The sequence below is a fragment of the Oncorhynchus nerka genome, linkage group LG10, assembly GCF_034236695.1.
Source record: "Oncorhynchus nerka isolate Pitt River linkage group LG10, Oner_Uvic_2.0, whole genome shotgun sequence".
NCBI lineage: Eukaryota > Metazoa > Chordata > Actinopteri > Salmoniformes > Salmonidae > Oncorhynchus > Oncorhynchus nerka.
Window position 1 is genome coordinate 1,387,311 of NC_088405.1, and position 16,943 is coordinate 1,404,253.

At 44.1% G+C, this 16,943-nt stretch overlaps 1 protein-coding gene across 2 annotated transcripts in view; it reads left to right on the top strand.

Annotated features, from left to right (window-relative positions):
* LOC135573630 (C-terminal-binding protein 2-like) overlaps positions 1-1,711 on the top strand; it is a 106,701-nt gene extending 104,990 nt beyond the window's left edge. For both annotated transcript variants that reach the window (XM_065022910.1, XM_065022911.1), the window contains exon 9: positions 1-1,711. This exon is cut by the window's left edge and continues 1,185 nt beyond it. The gene's annotated coding sequence lies outside the window, so the exon portion shown is untranslated.
* Positions 1,712-16,943: the final 15,232 nt, after the last annotated feature.

A 16,943-nucleotide genomic window follows, 5' to 3' on the forward strand; every position in this document is an offset into this window, starting at 1 on the left:
AACAACAACAACAACAGGAAGAGCATTATGCACCTCCTCAAACTCAACCAGTAGTTAGGACAACAACAACAACAACAGGAAGAGCATTATGCTCCTCAACACCTCCTCAAACTCAACCAGTAGTTAGGACAACAACAACAACAACAACAGGAAGAGCATTATGCACCTCCTCAAACTCAACCAGTAGTTAGGACAACAACAACAACAGGAAACTCAAGCTCCACTCACAACCAACTCAAGTAAACAAACACACAAACAAAAAGCGTCCATCTGAAGTTTGGACCAATCAGACACAGAACACAACGATATTTAGCGTCCATCTGAAGTTTGGACCAATCAGACACAGAACACAACGATATTTAGCGTCCATCTGAAGTTTGGACCAATCAGACACAGAACACAACGATATTTAGCGTCCATCTGAAGTTTGGACCAATCAGACACAGAACACAACGATATTTAGCGTCCATCTGAAGTTTGGACCAATCAGACACAGAACACAACGATATTTAGCGTCCATCTGAAGTTTGGACCAATCAGACACAGAACACAACGATATTTAGCGTCCATCTGAAGTTTGGACCAATCAGACACAGAACACAACGATATTTAGCGTCCATCTGAAGTTTGGACCAATCAGACACAGAACACAACGATATTTAGCGTCCATCTGAAGTTTGGACCAATCAGACACAGAACACAACGATATTTAGCGTCCATCTGAAGTTTGGACCAATCAGACACAGAACACAACGATATTTAGCGTCCATCTGAAGTTTGGACCAATCAGACACAGAACACAACGATATTTAGCGTTTCCATCTGAAGTTTGGACCAATCAGACACAGAACACAACGATATTTAGCGTCCATCTGAAGTTTGGACCAATCAGACACAGAACACAACGATATTTAGCGTCCATCTGAAGTTTGGACCAATCAGACACAGAACAGAACGATATTTAGCGTCAGTCCTGGGAATAAACCACCGTTGGTCGGTACGGTCGGTACGGTCTCTTTAGGTTCACTACCAACTACTACAGTACTCTTTTTATTTTGATACGTGCCCATGTGGTCCGTTGTGAGTCCAGCGTTAGCCGTCTATCTCCGTCGTATGGTGGCAAGCAGAGAGGAGACTGACAGTCCCGTCCACACCTCAGAGCATCATGGGAAGACTTCCTGACCCATGGGAGAACATTAGAGAAACCTTTGACATCACCCCACCCTAATCCTTTGACCCCTTGACCCCCCCCCCCACCACCTCTCTGCCTTCTCCTGCCCTCCTTATGTAACGTGTATTGTCAGGTCTCCAACTCCCTAGAAAGGCCAGAACCTAGGAAGAAACCTCGAGAGGAACCAGGCTATGTGGGGTGGCCAGTCCTCTTCTGGCTGTGCCGGGTGGAGATTATAACAGAACATGGCCAAGATGTTCAAATGTTCATAAATGACCAGCATGGTCCAATAATAATAAGGCAGAACAATTGAAACTGGAGCAGCAGCACGGCCAGGTGGACTGGGGACAGCAAGGAGTCATCATGTCAGGTAGTCCTGAGGCATGGTCCTAGGGCTCAGGTCCTCCGAGAGAGAGAAAGAAAGAGAGAAAGAGAGAATTAGAGAACGCACACTTAAATTCACACAGGACACCGAATAGGACAGGAGAAGTACTCCAGATATAACAAACTGACCCTAGCCCGCCGACACATAAACTACTGCAGCATAAATACTGGAGGCTGAGACAGGAGGGGTCAGGAGACACTGTGGCCCCATCCGAGGACACCCCCGGACAGGGCCAAACAGGAAGGATAGATATAACCCCACCCACTTTGTCAAAGCAACAGCCCCCACACCACTAGAGGGATATCTTCAACCACCAACTTACCATCCTGAGTTAAGGCCGAGTATAGCCCACAAAGATCTCCGCCACGGCACAACCCAAGGGGGGGCAACCCACATAACTAATGTAATATATTATAGATGGAGCCCCTGTGAGGACAGAGGACAACTGTAGTATATTATGAGGACAGAGGACAACTGTAATATATTATAGATGGGGCCCCTGTGAGAACAGAGGACAACTGTAATATATTATAGATGGGGCCCCTGTGAGAACAGAGGACCACTGATGTAATATATTATAGATGGGGCCCCTGTGAGAACAGAGGACAACTGTAATATATTATAGATGGGGCCCCTGTGAGAACAGAGGACAACTGTAATATATTATAGATGGGGCCCCTGTGAGACAGAGGACAACTGTAATATATTATAGATGGGGCCCCTGTGAGAACAGAGGACCACTGATGTAATATATTATAGATGGGGCCCCTGTGAGAACAGAGGACAACTGATGTACTATATTATAGATGGGGCCCCTGTGGAGGACAACTGATGTACTATATTATAGATGGGGCCCCTGTGGAGGACAACTGATGTACTATATTATAGATGGGGCCCCTGTGGAGGACAACTGATGTACTATATTATAGATGGGGCCCCTGTGAGAACAGAGGACAAACATAGCTGGTCCAACCGGCCTCACAACCGCAGTCCACGTGTAACAGCAGCCCAGGACACCACTGTCAAGATAGACAATGTTTATTATTCACTAAAGAGGATGTTTGGGATTTTAACTGTTTTTGCAAGAGGACACAGTGTCTGTTTTTCTCTCTGTTTGGCAAAATAACATTTTTTTATGGGTCTCCTTGCAAATGGACAAGCAAGTCTGACTAACTCTCTCTCTCTATTGACGGCGAAAGGAAACCGCTTGTGACTCTCCCAGCGAGTCGATTTAGTTGTGTCGAGCCCCACTACACATCTCTGATTGGTTGATCTCTTGTGATCAGGAAAAGGGTTCAAGCTCAACTTTCATTTCCTTTTATGACTCCTTTTATGACTCCTTTTATGACTCAGGAAAACAACCTTTTTTTTTGCAGATATCATTTCCCCTCCCAAAAATTGCTTCCAATAATGTGGGTAGTTCTGGATATTCTCCCTCTTTACTCCAATGTGGTATTTTTATATAATGAGGCACATCCCCCCCCATTTTTTGGTGTTTTGTTTAGATTTGTCCTGTTAGATTTGTATCGCCTAGTTCAATGTTCCTATAACCCATTAGTCCCCATGTGATCCCTCCATCCTTCTCCTCTCTTCTTCGTGCTATTGAAGGACGTTGCTATTTACTCTACTATAAAACGGGTAGTTTGGATCCTGGATGCTGATTGGTTGATAGCCGTTAGTTATTCACGATAATACATAAATGCCTGTTAAAAAGTTCCATTGGAATGAACTCTGTACTCGGTCAGAGTACTAGGAAACGGTGTCCCAGCAATAGCAAAAGAAGAGACAGTCAGCCAGTAGTAGGTTTTATTTTAGTGTGAATATTTGTTACTTGTGCAAGGTGATCATTTATCATTCAGTGCAAATAAATAAAATAAAAATGATTGAGATTTAGCTGTGTGTGTGTGAGATCGTTTAAAAGCATATGACTCCGTCATCTAACATCTTCCTGGGGTGGCAGGGTAGCCTAGTGGTTAGAGCGTTGGGCCAGTAACCGAAAGGTTGCTGGATTGTATACCCGAGCTGACAAGGTAAAAATCCGTCGTTCTGCCGCTGAACAAGGAAGTTAACCCCACAGTTCCCCAGTAGGCCGTCATTGTAAATAAGAATAATTTGTTATTAACTGATTTAAATAAAGGTTACACACCACACTGACCCAAAAGTTATTTTGTTGGCATTTACGTATGTCCCCATTACCAGTAAAACATAATGAAAACCTATTTCTTTCACTTACTTGCTGTGCTGTTTCATTGTTCAGTCGTTTCATTCTCAACCAGGATTTTTATGGAACGCCGTCTGGGTCTTTGCGTGTCAAAAAAAGATACACGTCAAATAACACTATTGGACGTGTCAAATAATCTTGTTGAACCTGAATATGACTGCACATCACATAATAATTTATGTGTTTAATTTAAATAAACAATAAGTACACAGACCTCTCTACATACATCTGCTGTATTCATATACACTGAACAAAAATATTAAACATAAATTGTAAAGTGTTGGTCAATTGTTTCACGAGTTGAAATAAAAAGTGCACACACACACCATACACACACACCATGCACACACACCATACACACACACCCCCAAAAAAATGAAATACACACAAAAAGCTTATTTCTTGTTTACATCCCTGATAGTGAGCATTTCTCCTTTGCCAAGATTATCAATCCACCTGAGGCATATCAAGAAGCTGATTTAAACAGCATGATCATTACACAGGTGCACCTTGTGCTGGGGACCACGTGTAACATCTGGCTTCTTCACCTGTGGGATCATCTGAGACCAGCTACCTGGTCAGCTGATGAAACTGTGTGTTTTGCACAAACTGTCAGAAACCATCTCAGGGCATAAAAATACCCCCCCCCCGTCTCAGGGAAGCTCATCTGCGTGTTTGTCCTCCTCACCGGGGTCTTGAACAGACTGCAAATGCTCACCTCCGATGGCTACCGGCATGCTGGAGAAGTGTGGTCTTCACGAATGAATCCCGTTTTCAACTGTACCGGGCAGATGGCAGAGTGTATATTTAGGAAACGTATTCCTTGCCACCCATTCTAAAATGAACTGCAGCTCTTTATTAAGCGTGGCAGTAATTTCAGTCGCTGTAGTAGCTGACATAGTGTTGAGTCACCAACATACATATACACACTGGCTTTACTCAAAGCCAGTGGCATGTCGTTAGTAAAGATTTTTAAAAGTAAAGGGGCCTAGACAGCTGCCCTGGGGAATTCCTGATTCTACCTGGATTATGTTGGAGAGACTTCCATTAAAGAACACTATCTGTGTTCTGTTAGACAGGTAACTTCTTTATTCACAATATAGCAGGGGGTGAAAAGCCATAACGCATTTTTCCAGCAAGAGACTGGTCGATAATGTCAAAAGCCGCCCTGGAGTCTAAAAAAAACATTCCCCACATTATTTTTTTATCATCAATTTCTCTCAGCCAATCATCAGTCATTAGTGTAAGTGTTGTGCTTGTTGAATGTCCTTCCCTAAAAGCTGAAAGTATGTTGTCAATTTGTTTACTGTAAAATAGTAATGTATCTGGTCAAACACCATTTTTTCCAGAGGTTTACTAAGGGTTGGTAACAGGCTGATTGGTCGGCTATTTGAGCCAGTAAAGGGGGCTTTACCATTCTTAGGTAGCGGAATTACTTTTGCTTCCCTCCAGGTCTGAGGGCACAAACTTTCTAGTAGGGTTAGATTGAAGATATCGCAAAAAGGAGTGGCAATATCGTCCACTATTATCCTCAGTATTTTTTCCATACAAATTGTTAAGACCCCGGTGGCTTGTCATTGTTGATAGACAATGGTTTTCACCTCTTCCACATTCACATAACAGAATTCTAAATTACAACGCTTGTCTTTCATAATTTGGTCAGATATACTTGGACGTGTAGGGTCAGCGGTTGTTGCTGACATGTCATGCCTAAGTTTGCTAATCTTGCCAATGAAAAAAATCATTAAAGTAGTTGGCAATATCAGTTGGTTTTGTGATGAATGAGCCATCTGATTCAATGAATGACGGAGCTGAGTTTGCCCTTTTACCCAAAATGTAATTTAAGGTGCTCCAAATCTTTTTACTATTATTCTTTATATAATTTATCTTTTGTTTCATAGTGTAATTTCTTCGTTTTATTCAGTTTAATCACATGAATTCAACATTTGCAATCGGTTGTGCCGCCAGACTTATTTGCCATTCCCTTTACCTCGTCCCTCTCAACCATTTTTAAATTCCTCATCAATCCACAGTTGTGACAGTTATTTTCTTAATGGGTGCTCGATTATTAGTAACTGAAATAAGCCATTTCAATCAATGTGTCAAGTACAGTGTCAATTTGCTCCTCATTACGCACCAACAAATTTTCTTTACATCAACAACATAGGAATCACCACAAAATGTATTGTATGACCTCGTATACACTATATTAGGCCCCGCCTTTGGAACTTTGGTTTTCCTACATATGGCTTATACACTATATTAGGCCCCGCCTTTGGAACTTTGGTTTTCCTACATATGGCTTATACACTATATTAGGCCCCGCCTTTGGAACTTTGGTTTTCCTACATATGGCTTATACACTATATTAGGCCCCGCCTTTGGAACTTTGGTTTTCCTACATATGGCTTATACACTATATTAGGCCCCGCCTTTGGAACTTTGGTTTTTATATGGCTTATACACTATATTAGGCCCCGCCTTTGGAACTTTGGTTTTTCCTTATACACTATATTAGGCCCCGCCTTTGGTTTTCCTACTTATACACTATATTAGGCCCCGCCTTTGGAAACATATGGCTTATACACTATATTAGGCCCCGCCTTTGGAACTTTGGTTTTCCTACATATGGCTTATACACTATATTAGGCCCCGCCTTTGGAACTGTGGTTTTCCTACATATATGCCACCATATTGTGATCACTACATCCGATGGATCTGGATACTGCTTTCAAGCACATTTGAGTTTGAGTAAAAACATTTACAGGGACATTAAATAAACTTTTCAATAAACTTTTCAATAAAAGTGACGGTTTTAGCCAGCTGGCTCATTTTCAACCGCAGTCACTGGGCCGCTTATTAAAAAACAGTCAAAATGCAAACAAACAATGAGAAGAGAGCACATGCAGAGCAACACAGGACAAGCAACATGTAGCATGCTGTTGTATTGGTTAATGTGACGACTGTTGCTCATTGAATGATTAAAGGTTTCTAAATTGCGTGATTAACTGAATCAAGCGATTATTAACTCATTAACCTGGGGCACCATGGGAAAATGAGCTTTATTGAGTTTCTATTTCCCAAATTAACTCAAAGAATATCAGAATATCGATTTTAAAAACAGCCGCTAATTAACCAGTTTCCTCTACAGTCTCGTTCTGAACGTCGCATAATCTGGGAATCTGCACAAACCCGGGTCTCACCAATGAGTTCGGACCCGGGTCTCACCAATGAGTTCGGACCCGGGTCTCACCAATGAGTTCGGACCCGGGTCTCACCAATGAGTTCGGACCCGGGTCTCACCAATGAGTTCGAACCCGGGTCTCACCAATGAGTTCGGACCCGGGTCCCACCAATGAGTTCGAACCCGGGTCTCACCAATGAGTTCGGACCCGGGTCTCACCAATGAGTTCGGACCCGGGTCCCACCAATGAGTTCGGACCCGGGTCCCACCAATGAGTTCGTACCACACCAACCTTAGTTGAATATTTATTTGCTAAAATTATGATAAAAGATATACATACACAAAAACACATTATAGTCTATTGATTAGAACTTAGTATAACGGACCAACACACTATGGCTCATGTCACCCAAAATGGGGATTTAAAAGAGAGAGTACACGAGAAATATACATTTGGGTGAATTTGTCAGCTATGCTTATTCTAATCCTAGCCTTGCCCCAAACTGGGTCAGAATATAATGATGTAATTACGTGGGGAAGGTCTCTGTGGCCTCGTGGACCGTTCAAGCTGCTCGATGACGCACTTCTCCGGAGCACCTCTCTGATCGTCCTCACGATGTCAGTGTCCTTTTGGCTTAGTGCTCTGGAAGGGCTCTTCTGAGGACAGACAGCTACAGAGCTCACAGCGTAGGAACGAAACAGTGTAGTAACCACGATTCGATGGGAGATGGAGGCTAGGTGGCTCGACTTGAATTCACCCGCTTAGACACAGCTACTCATCCGTAGCTTGGGTAGAAAAATATTTCTTTGTCTTTAAACTTGAGTTGCGTTTTGGGTTCGTTGACTTTTTTAGACCTCGGCTGCAGCTTGGGTCACGTAGTCTTATCTGTAAATTCTTCACTCACAGTTTTTATTCCCTCGGGTCAGAAGTGGGCGTAACCGCCTTTAGGGCAATTCTCTGGGTGTACCAAGTTAAGAGGCAAGCTCTAGATTTTACTCAAATCCAATTTTAGACCACTAACTTCACATTTCATCTTTATCAAAACATTCTCTTTGATTTGGACATTTTCCATACAACGTACAATGTATAAACATCAAACATATACTAGGTAAACTGTTGACGTTACAATGTTTTCGTAATAACGTCATCTATTAACCTTTAATAACAAAACAAAAATTACATACATTTTCATATTCCATCTATCGTCATGACCACCAAATGACATACATTTTCATATTCCATCTATCGTCATGACGAGCATTGTGGCTGATGGAAACCATTGTTCCAAAGTCCCTTTATTTCATGTTTAATGTTCTGAGGCCGGTTCTCCATAGTAACAGGACAAAAGGACGTGAGGGGTCATAAACCCCCCACATCTTCAAATCCATAGATCTCTCCTCCTCTGTTGGGGTTGAGAGATAATCTGTATGGTTGTGGTCTCCTGTAACCTGACCTGATCAGGACAGTCATGACAATGCAGACAGAACAACATAGGACAAGCAACACGTAGCACGCAGACAGAGCAACATAGGACAAGCAACACGTAGCACGCAGACAGAGAAACATAGGACAAGCAACACGTAGCATACAGACAGAGAAACATAGGACAAGCAACACGTAGCATGCAGACAGAGCAACATTGGACAAGCAACACGTAGCATACAGACAGAGCAACACGTAGCATACAGACAGAGCAACATAGAACAAGCAACACGTAGCATGCAGACAGAGCAACATTGGACAGCAACACGTAGCATGCAGACAGAGCAACATTGGACAAGCAACACGTAGCACGCAGACAGAGCAACATAGGACAAGCAACACGTAGCACGCAGACAGAGCAACATAGAACAAGCAACACGTAGCACGCAGACAGAGCAACATTGGACAGCAACACGTAGCATGCAGACAGAGCAACATTGGACAAGCAACACGTAGCATGCAGACAGAGAAACATTGGACAAGCAACACGTAGCACGCAGACAGAGAAACATAGGACAAGCAACACGTAGCACGCAGACAGAGCAACATAGGACAAGCAACACGTAGCATGCAGACAGAGCAACATAGGACAAGCAACACGTAGCATACCAACAGAGCAACATTGGACAAGCAACACGTAGCACGCAGACAGAGCAACATAGAACAAGCAACACGTAGCACGCAGACAGAGCAACATTGGACAGCAACACGTAGCATGCAGACAGAGCAACATTGGACAAGCAACACGTAGCATGCAGACAGAGAAACATAGGACAAGCAACACGTAGCATGCAGACAGAGCAACATTGGACAAGCAACACGTAGCATGCAGACAGAGAAACATTTGACAAGCAACACGTAGCATGCAGACAGAGAAACATTGGACAAGCAACACGTAGCATACAGACAGAGAAACATAGGACAAGCAACACGTAGCACGCAGACAGAGAAACATAGGACAAGCAACACGTAGCATGCAGACAGAGAAACATTGGACAAGCAACACGTAGCATACAGACAGAGCAACATAGGACAAGCAACACGTAGCATGCAGACAGAGCAACATAGGACAAGCAACACGTAGCATACCAACAGAGCAACATTGGACAAGCAACACGTAGCACGCAGACAGAGCAACATAGAACAAGCAACACGTAGCACGCAGACAGAGCAACATTGGACAAGCAACACGTAGCATGCAGACAGAGCAACATTGGACAAGCAACACGTAGCATGCAGACAGAGCAACATTGGACAAGCAACACGTAGCACGCAGACAGAGCAACATAGAACAAGCAACACGTAGCACGCAGACAGAGCAACATAGGACAAGCAACACGTAGCATGCAGACAGAGCAACATAGGACAAGCAACACGTAGCATACCAACAGAGCAACATTGGACAAGCAACACGTAGCACGCAGACAGAGAAACATAGAACAAGCAACACGTAGCACGCAGACAGAGAAACATTGGACAGCAACACGTAGCATGCAGACAGAGAAACATTGGACAAGCAACACGTAGCATGCAGACAGAGCAACATAGGACAAGCAACACGTAGCATGCAGACAGAGCAACATTGGACAAGCAACACGTAGCATGCAGACAGAGAAACATTGGACAAGCAACACGTAGCATGCAGACAGAGAAACATTTGACAAGCAACACGTAGCACGCAGACAGAGCAACATAGGACAAGCAACACGTAGCATGCAGACAGAGAAACATTTGACAAGCAACACGTAGCATACAGACAGAGCAACACGTAGCATACAGACAGAGCAACATAGAACAAGCAACACGTAGCACGCAGACAGAGAAACATTGGACAGCAGCACGTAGCATGCAGACAGAGCAACATTGGACAAGCAACACGTAGCACGCAGACAGAGCAACATTGGACAAGCAACACGTAGCATGCAGACAGAGCAACATTGGACAAGCAACACGTAGCACGCAGACAGAGCAACATAGGACAAGCAACACGTAGCACGCAGACAGAGCAACATAGAACAAGCAACACGTAGCACGCAGACAGAGCAACATTGGACAGCAACACGTAGCATGCAGACAGAGCAACATTGGACAAGCAACACGTAGCATGCAGACAGAGCAACATTGGACAAGCAACACGTAGCACGCAGACAGAGCAACATAGAACAAGCAACACATAGCACGCAGACAGAGCAACATAGGACAAGCAACACGTAGCATGCAGACAGAGAAACATTGGACAAGCAACACGTAGCACGCAGACAGAGCAACATAGGACAAGCAACACGTAGCATACCAACAGAGCAACATTGGACAAGCAACACGTAGCATACAGAGCAACATTGGACAAGCAACACGTAGCACGCAGACAGAGCAACACGTAGCATGCAGACAGAGAAACACGTAGCATGCAGACAGAGCAACATAGGACAAGCAACACGTAGCATGCAGACAGAGCAACATTGGACAAGCAACACGTAGCATACAGACTGAGCAACACGTAGCATGCAGACAGAGCAACATGTAGCATACAGACAGAGCAACACGTAGCATACAGACAGAGCAACATTGGACAGCAACACGTAGCACGCAGACAGAGATATAGCACAAATAGCAACAACAACAAAACAACATCAAAGAAACTACTGACAACATGGAAAGTGGCAACACACAGCTAGGGATTATGTTCACAAGGTCAAACGTTTTGAGTAGCCTTCCACAAGCTTCCCACAATAAGTTGGGTGCATTTTGGCCCCTTCCTCCTGACAGAGCTGGTGTAACAAAGTTAGGTTTGTAGGCCTCCTTGCCTGCACACACTTTTTCAGTTCTGCCCACACATTTTCTATAGGATTGAGGTCAGGGCTTTGTGATGGCCACTCCAATACAGTGACTTTGTTGTCCTTAAGCCATTTTGCCACAACTTTGGAAGTATGCTTAGGGTCATTGTCCATTTGGAAGACCCATTTGCAACCAAGCTTTAACTTCCTGACTGATGTCTTGAGATGTTGCTTCAATATATCCACATAATTTCCCCTTCCTCATGAAGCCATCTATTTTGTGAAGTGCACCAGTCCCTACTGCAGCCAAGCATCCCCACAACATGATGCTGTTCTTCGGCTTGCAAGCCTCCCCCTTTTTCCTCCAAACATAACGATGGTCATTATGGCCAAACAGTTCTATTTTTGTTTCATCAGACCAGAGGACAAAAAGTACGATCTTTGTCCCCATGTGCAGTACGATCTTTGTCCCCATGTGCAGTACGATCTTTGTCCCCATGTGTCCCCATGCGCAAACCGTAGTCTGGCTTTTTAATGGCGGCTTTGGAGCAGTGGCTTCTTCCTTGCTGAGCGGCCTTTGAGTTTATGTCGATATAGGACTTGTTTTACTGTGGATATAGATACTTCTGTACCTGTTTCCTCCAGCATCTTCACAAGGTCCTTTGCTGTTGTTCTGTGATTGATTTGCACTTTTCGCACCAAAGTACGTTCATCTCTAGGAGACAGAACGCATCTTCTTCCTGAGCGGTATGTCGGCTGCGTGGTCCCATGGTGTTTATACTTGCATACTATTGTTTGTACAGATGAACGTGGTACCTTCAAGCGTTTGGATATTGCTCCCAAGGATGAAACAGACTTTCTGAGGTCTACAATTTTTTTTCTGGGGTCTTGGCTGATTTCTTTGATTTTCCCATGATGTCAAGCAAAGAAGTCCACGATCACCTCCTTTTTTTTGTTGATGCGTTATACTTATCTTATAAAAAACAATCAATCTTCACATAATCCCCAGTTAACTACACATGGTTGATGATATTACGAGGTTAACTAGCTTGACCTGCGTTGCATAAAATCAATGCGGTGCCTGTTAATTTATCCTCGAATCACAGCCTACTTCAACTTCGCCAAACGGGTGATAATTTAACAAAAACGCATTCGCGAAAAAAGTACAATCGTTGCACGAATATACCTAACCATAAACATCAACGCCTTTCTTAAAATCAACACACAGAAGTATATTTTTTTAAACCTGCATATTTAGTGAAAAGAAATTCATGTTAGCAGGCAATTTTAACTCGGGGAAATTGTGTCACTTCTCTTGCGTTCAGTGCAAGTAGAGTCAGGGTATATGTAACAGTTTGGGTCGCCTGGCTCGTTGAACTGAGTAAAGACCATTTATTCCTAACAAAGGCCGTAATTAATTTGCCAGAATTTGACATAATTATGACATAACATTGAAGGTTGTAACAGCAATATTTACACTTAGGGTTGCCATTGTGCATGGTAACAGCAATATTTACACTTAGGGTTGCCATTGTGCATGGTAACAGCAATATTTACACTTAGGGTTGCCATTGTGCATGGTAACAGCAATATTTACACTTAGGGTTGCCATTGTGCATGGTAACAGCAATATTTACACTTAGGGTTGCCATTGTGCATGGTAACAGCAATATTTACACTTAGGTTTGCCACCCATTCGATAACAAACAGAACGGTTCCGTATTTCACTGAAAGAATAAACGTTTTGTTTTCAAAATTATAGTTTCCGGATTTGACCATATTAATGACCAAAGGCTGGTATTTCTGTGTTTATTATATTATAATTAAGTCTATGATTTGATATTTAATAGAACAGTCTGATTGAGAGGTGGTAGGAAGCAGCAGGCTCATAAGCATTCATTCAAACAGCACTTTACTGCATTTGCCAGCAGCTGTTTAAGCCTATCAACTCCTAAGATTAGGCTGGCAATACTAAAGTGCCTATAATAAATAACATCCAATAGTTTAAGGTCTATGAAATACAAATGGTATAGAGAGAAATAGTCCTATAATAACTACAACCTGAAACTTCTTAACTGGGAATATTGAAGACTCATGTTAAAAGGAACCACCAGCTTTCATATGTTCTGAGCAAGGAACTGGAGGGTACTATGGCGTTGAATGCTGAGCTGTGGTCAATGAACAGCCTTCTTACATAGGTATTCCTCTTGTCCAGATGGGATAGGGCAGCGTGATGGCGTTTACATCGTCTGTGGACCTATTGGGGTGGTATGCAAACTGAAGTGGTTCTAGGGTGGCAGTGATATGATCCTTGACTAGTCACTCAGAGCACTTCATGATGACAGAAGTGAGAGCTACGGGGCGATAACTGAACTAAATGACTGACTATCTTTGCCTTACAGGAACAATGGTGGCCATCTCGAAGCATGTGGAGACATGCCCATAAACCACACCAGCCAGCTGTTCTGCTCATGCTCTGAGGACGCGGCTAGGGGTGCCGTCTGGGCCAGCAGCCTTGCGAGGGTTAACACGTCTAAATGTCTTACTCTCGTCGGCCACGGAGAAGGATAGGGGGGCCCGCAGTCCTTGGTAGGGGACCGGGTCGGTGGCACTGAATAATCCTCAAAGCGGGCAAAAAAGGTGTTTCGTTTGTCTGGAAGCAAGATGTCGATTTCCGTAACGTGGCTGGTTTTCTTTTTCTAGTCCGTATTTGCCTGTAGGCCCGGCCACATACGTCTCGTGTCTGGGCTGTTGAATTGCGACTCCATTTTGTCCCTATACCGACATTTCACTTGTTTGATTGCCTTGCGGAGGGAATAAATACACTGTTTATATTCGGCCATATTCCCCGACCTCTTTCCATGATTGAATGAGGTGGTTTGACCTTTCAAATGCCACCGTTTCTGGTTGGGGTAGGTTTTAATAGTCACAGTGGGGTACAGCATCTCCAATGCACTCGCTAATAAACTCACTCACCGAGTCAGAGTATAAATCGATGTTATTGTCTGAGGCTTCCAGAGGAGGATCAATCCCCCCACACCGTACCAGAGGAGGTTCAATCCCCCACACCGTACCAGAGGAGGATCAATCCCCCCCACACCGTACCAGAGGAGGTTCAATCCCCCCACACCGTACCAGAGGAGGTTGAATCCCCCCACACCATACCAGAGGAGGTTCAATCCCCCCACACCGTACCAGAGGAGGTTGAATCCCCCCACACCATACCAGAGGAGGTTGAATCCCCCCACACCGTACCAGAGGAGGTTGAATCCCCCACACCATACCAGAGGAGGTTCAATACCCCCACACCGTACCAGAGGAGGTTCAATCTCCCCACACTATACCAGAGGAGGTTCAATCCCCCTCACCGTACCAGAGGAGGGTCAAACCCCCTCACCGTACCAGAGGATCAATCCCCCACACCGTACCAGAGGAGGTTCAATCCCCCACACCGTACCAGAGGATCAATCCCCCACACTATACCAGAGGAGGTTCAATCCCCCCACACTATACCAGAGGAGGTTCAATCCCCCACACCGTACCAGAGGAGGTTCAATTCCCCACACTATACCAGAGGAGGTTCAATACCCCCAACACTATACCAGAGCAGGTTCAATCCCCCCACACCGTAAAAGAGGAGGTTCAATCCCCCCACACTGTACCAGAGGAGGTTCAAACCCCCACACTGTACCAGAGGAGGTTCAATCCCCCACACCGTACCCGAGGAGGTTCAATCCCCCCACACCGTAAAAGAGGAGGTTCAATCCCCCACACTGTACCAGAGGAGGTTCAATCCCCCACACCATACCAGAGGGGTTGAATCCCCCACACCATACCAGAGGAGGTTCAATCCCCCCACACTGTACCAGAGGAGGTTCAATCCCCCACACCGTACCAGAGGTTGTTCAATCCCCCACACCGTACCAGAGGAGGTTCAATCCCCCACACTATACCAGAGGAGGTTCAATCCCCCACACTATACCAGAGGAGGTTCAATCCCCCCACACCGTACCAGAGGAGGTTCAATCCCCCCACACCGTACCAGAGGAGGTTCAATCCCCCCATTTGGTTTTAATGCAGAGAGGTTAGAAAAAGTATCTAGATCCTCTATGAGGCTGTGGAGGGATTCTAATTGCGGATTTAAAAGAAAACATGAATCATCAGTGTACAACGACACCTTTGTTTTTAATCCCTGGATTTCTAATGCCTTAATATTATTGTAGGATCTGATTTTAACAGCTAACATTTCGATGGCAATAATAAATAGATATGGTGATAGTGGACAACCTTGTTTTACTCCTCTTGACAGTTTAAAACTTTGAGATGTAGCCATTATTTGTTATTTTACACCTACTATACATAACTTTAAACCATTTTATAAGAGATTCTTTTCCAGGCATTTATATATAAACTCGTCGTACTTTATCAAAAGCCTTTTCAAAGTCAACTCTGAAAACCAGACCTGGTTTCCCCGATATTTCATAGTATTCTATTGTTTCCAGTACTTGTCTTATATCATCTCCAATGTATCGTCCATGTAAAAAAAACCTGTCTGATTAGGATGAATAATATCTGACAAAACCTTTTTAATTCTATGCGCCAATCATTTTAGCTAGAATGTTTGCATCACAACACTGAAGTGTAAGAGTCCTCCAATTTTTTGAAACGGACTAGAGTTTACAATTGGCTCATTCATCTCCTTCCTTTCCCCTGTAACTATTTCCCAGGTTGTTGCTGTAAATGAGAACGTGTTCTCAGTCAACTTACCTGGTAAAATAACGGATAAATAAATCAAATGGATCTTTATATTTATATTTTTATACACCACTTGGATCCCGTTTCTGTAGTAATGAAATCAGACCTTCTTGTCGAGTGTCTGATAATCTACCATTTATATAGGAGTGGTTAAAACACGCTAATAATGGACCTCTTCAGTATATCAAAACACGTTTTGTATACCTCCACTGGTTTGTCATCCAGCCATGGAGTTTGGTTTACCTCCTCTGGTATGTCATCCAGCCCTAGAGTTTGGTTTACCTCCACTGTGTCATCCAGCCCTAGAGTTTGGTTTACCTCCTCTGGTATGTCATCCAGCCCTGGAGTTTGGTTTACCTCCTCTGGTATGTCATCCAGCCCTAGAGTTTGGTTTACCTCCACTGTGTCATCCAGCCCTGGAGTTTGGTTTACCTCCACTGGTATGTCATCCAGCCCTGGAGTTTGGTTTACCTCCTCTGGTATGTCATCCAGCCCTGGAGTTTGGTTTACCTCCTCTGGTATGTCATCCAGCCCTGGAGTTTGGTTTACCTCCACTGTGTCATCCAGCCCTGGAGTTTGGTTTACCTCCTCTGGTATGTCATCCAGCCCTGGAGTTTGGTTTACCTCCACTGTGTCATCCAGCCCTGGAGTTTGGTTTTCCTCCACTGGTATGTCATCCAGCCATGGAGTTTGGTTTACCTCCTCTGGTATGTCATCCAGCCCTGGAGTTTGGTTTACCTCCACTGGTATGTCATCCAGCCCTGGAGTTTGGTTTACCTCCACTGGTATGTCATCCAGCCCTGGAGTTTGGTTTACCTCCTCTGGTATGTCATCCAGCCCTGGAGTTTGGTTTACCTCCTCTGGTATGTCATCCAGCCCTGGAGTTTGGTTTACCTCCACTGGTATGTCATCCAGCCCTGGAGTTTGGTTTACCTCCTCTGGTATGTCATCCAGCCCTGGAGTTTGGTTT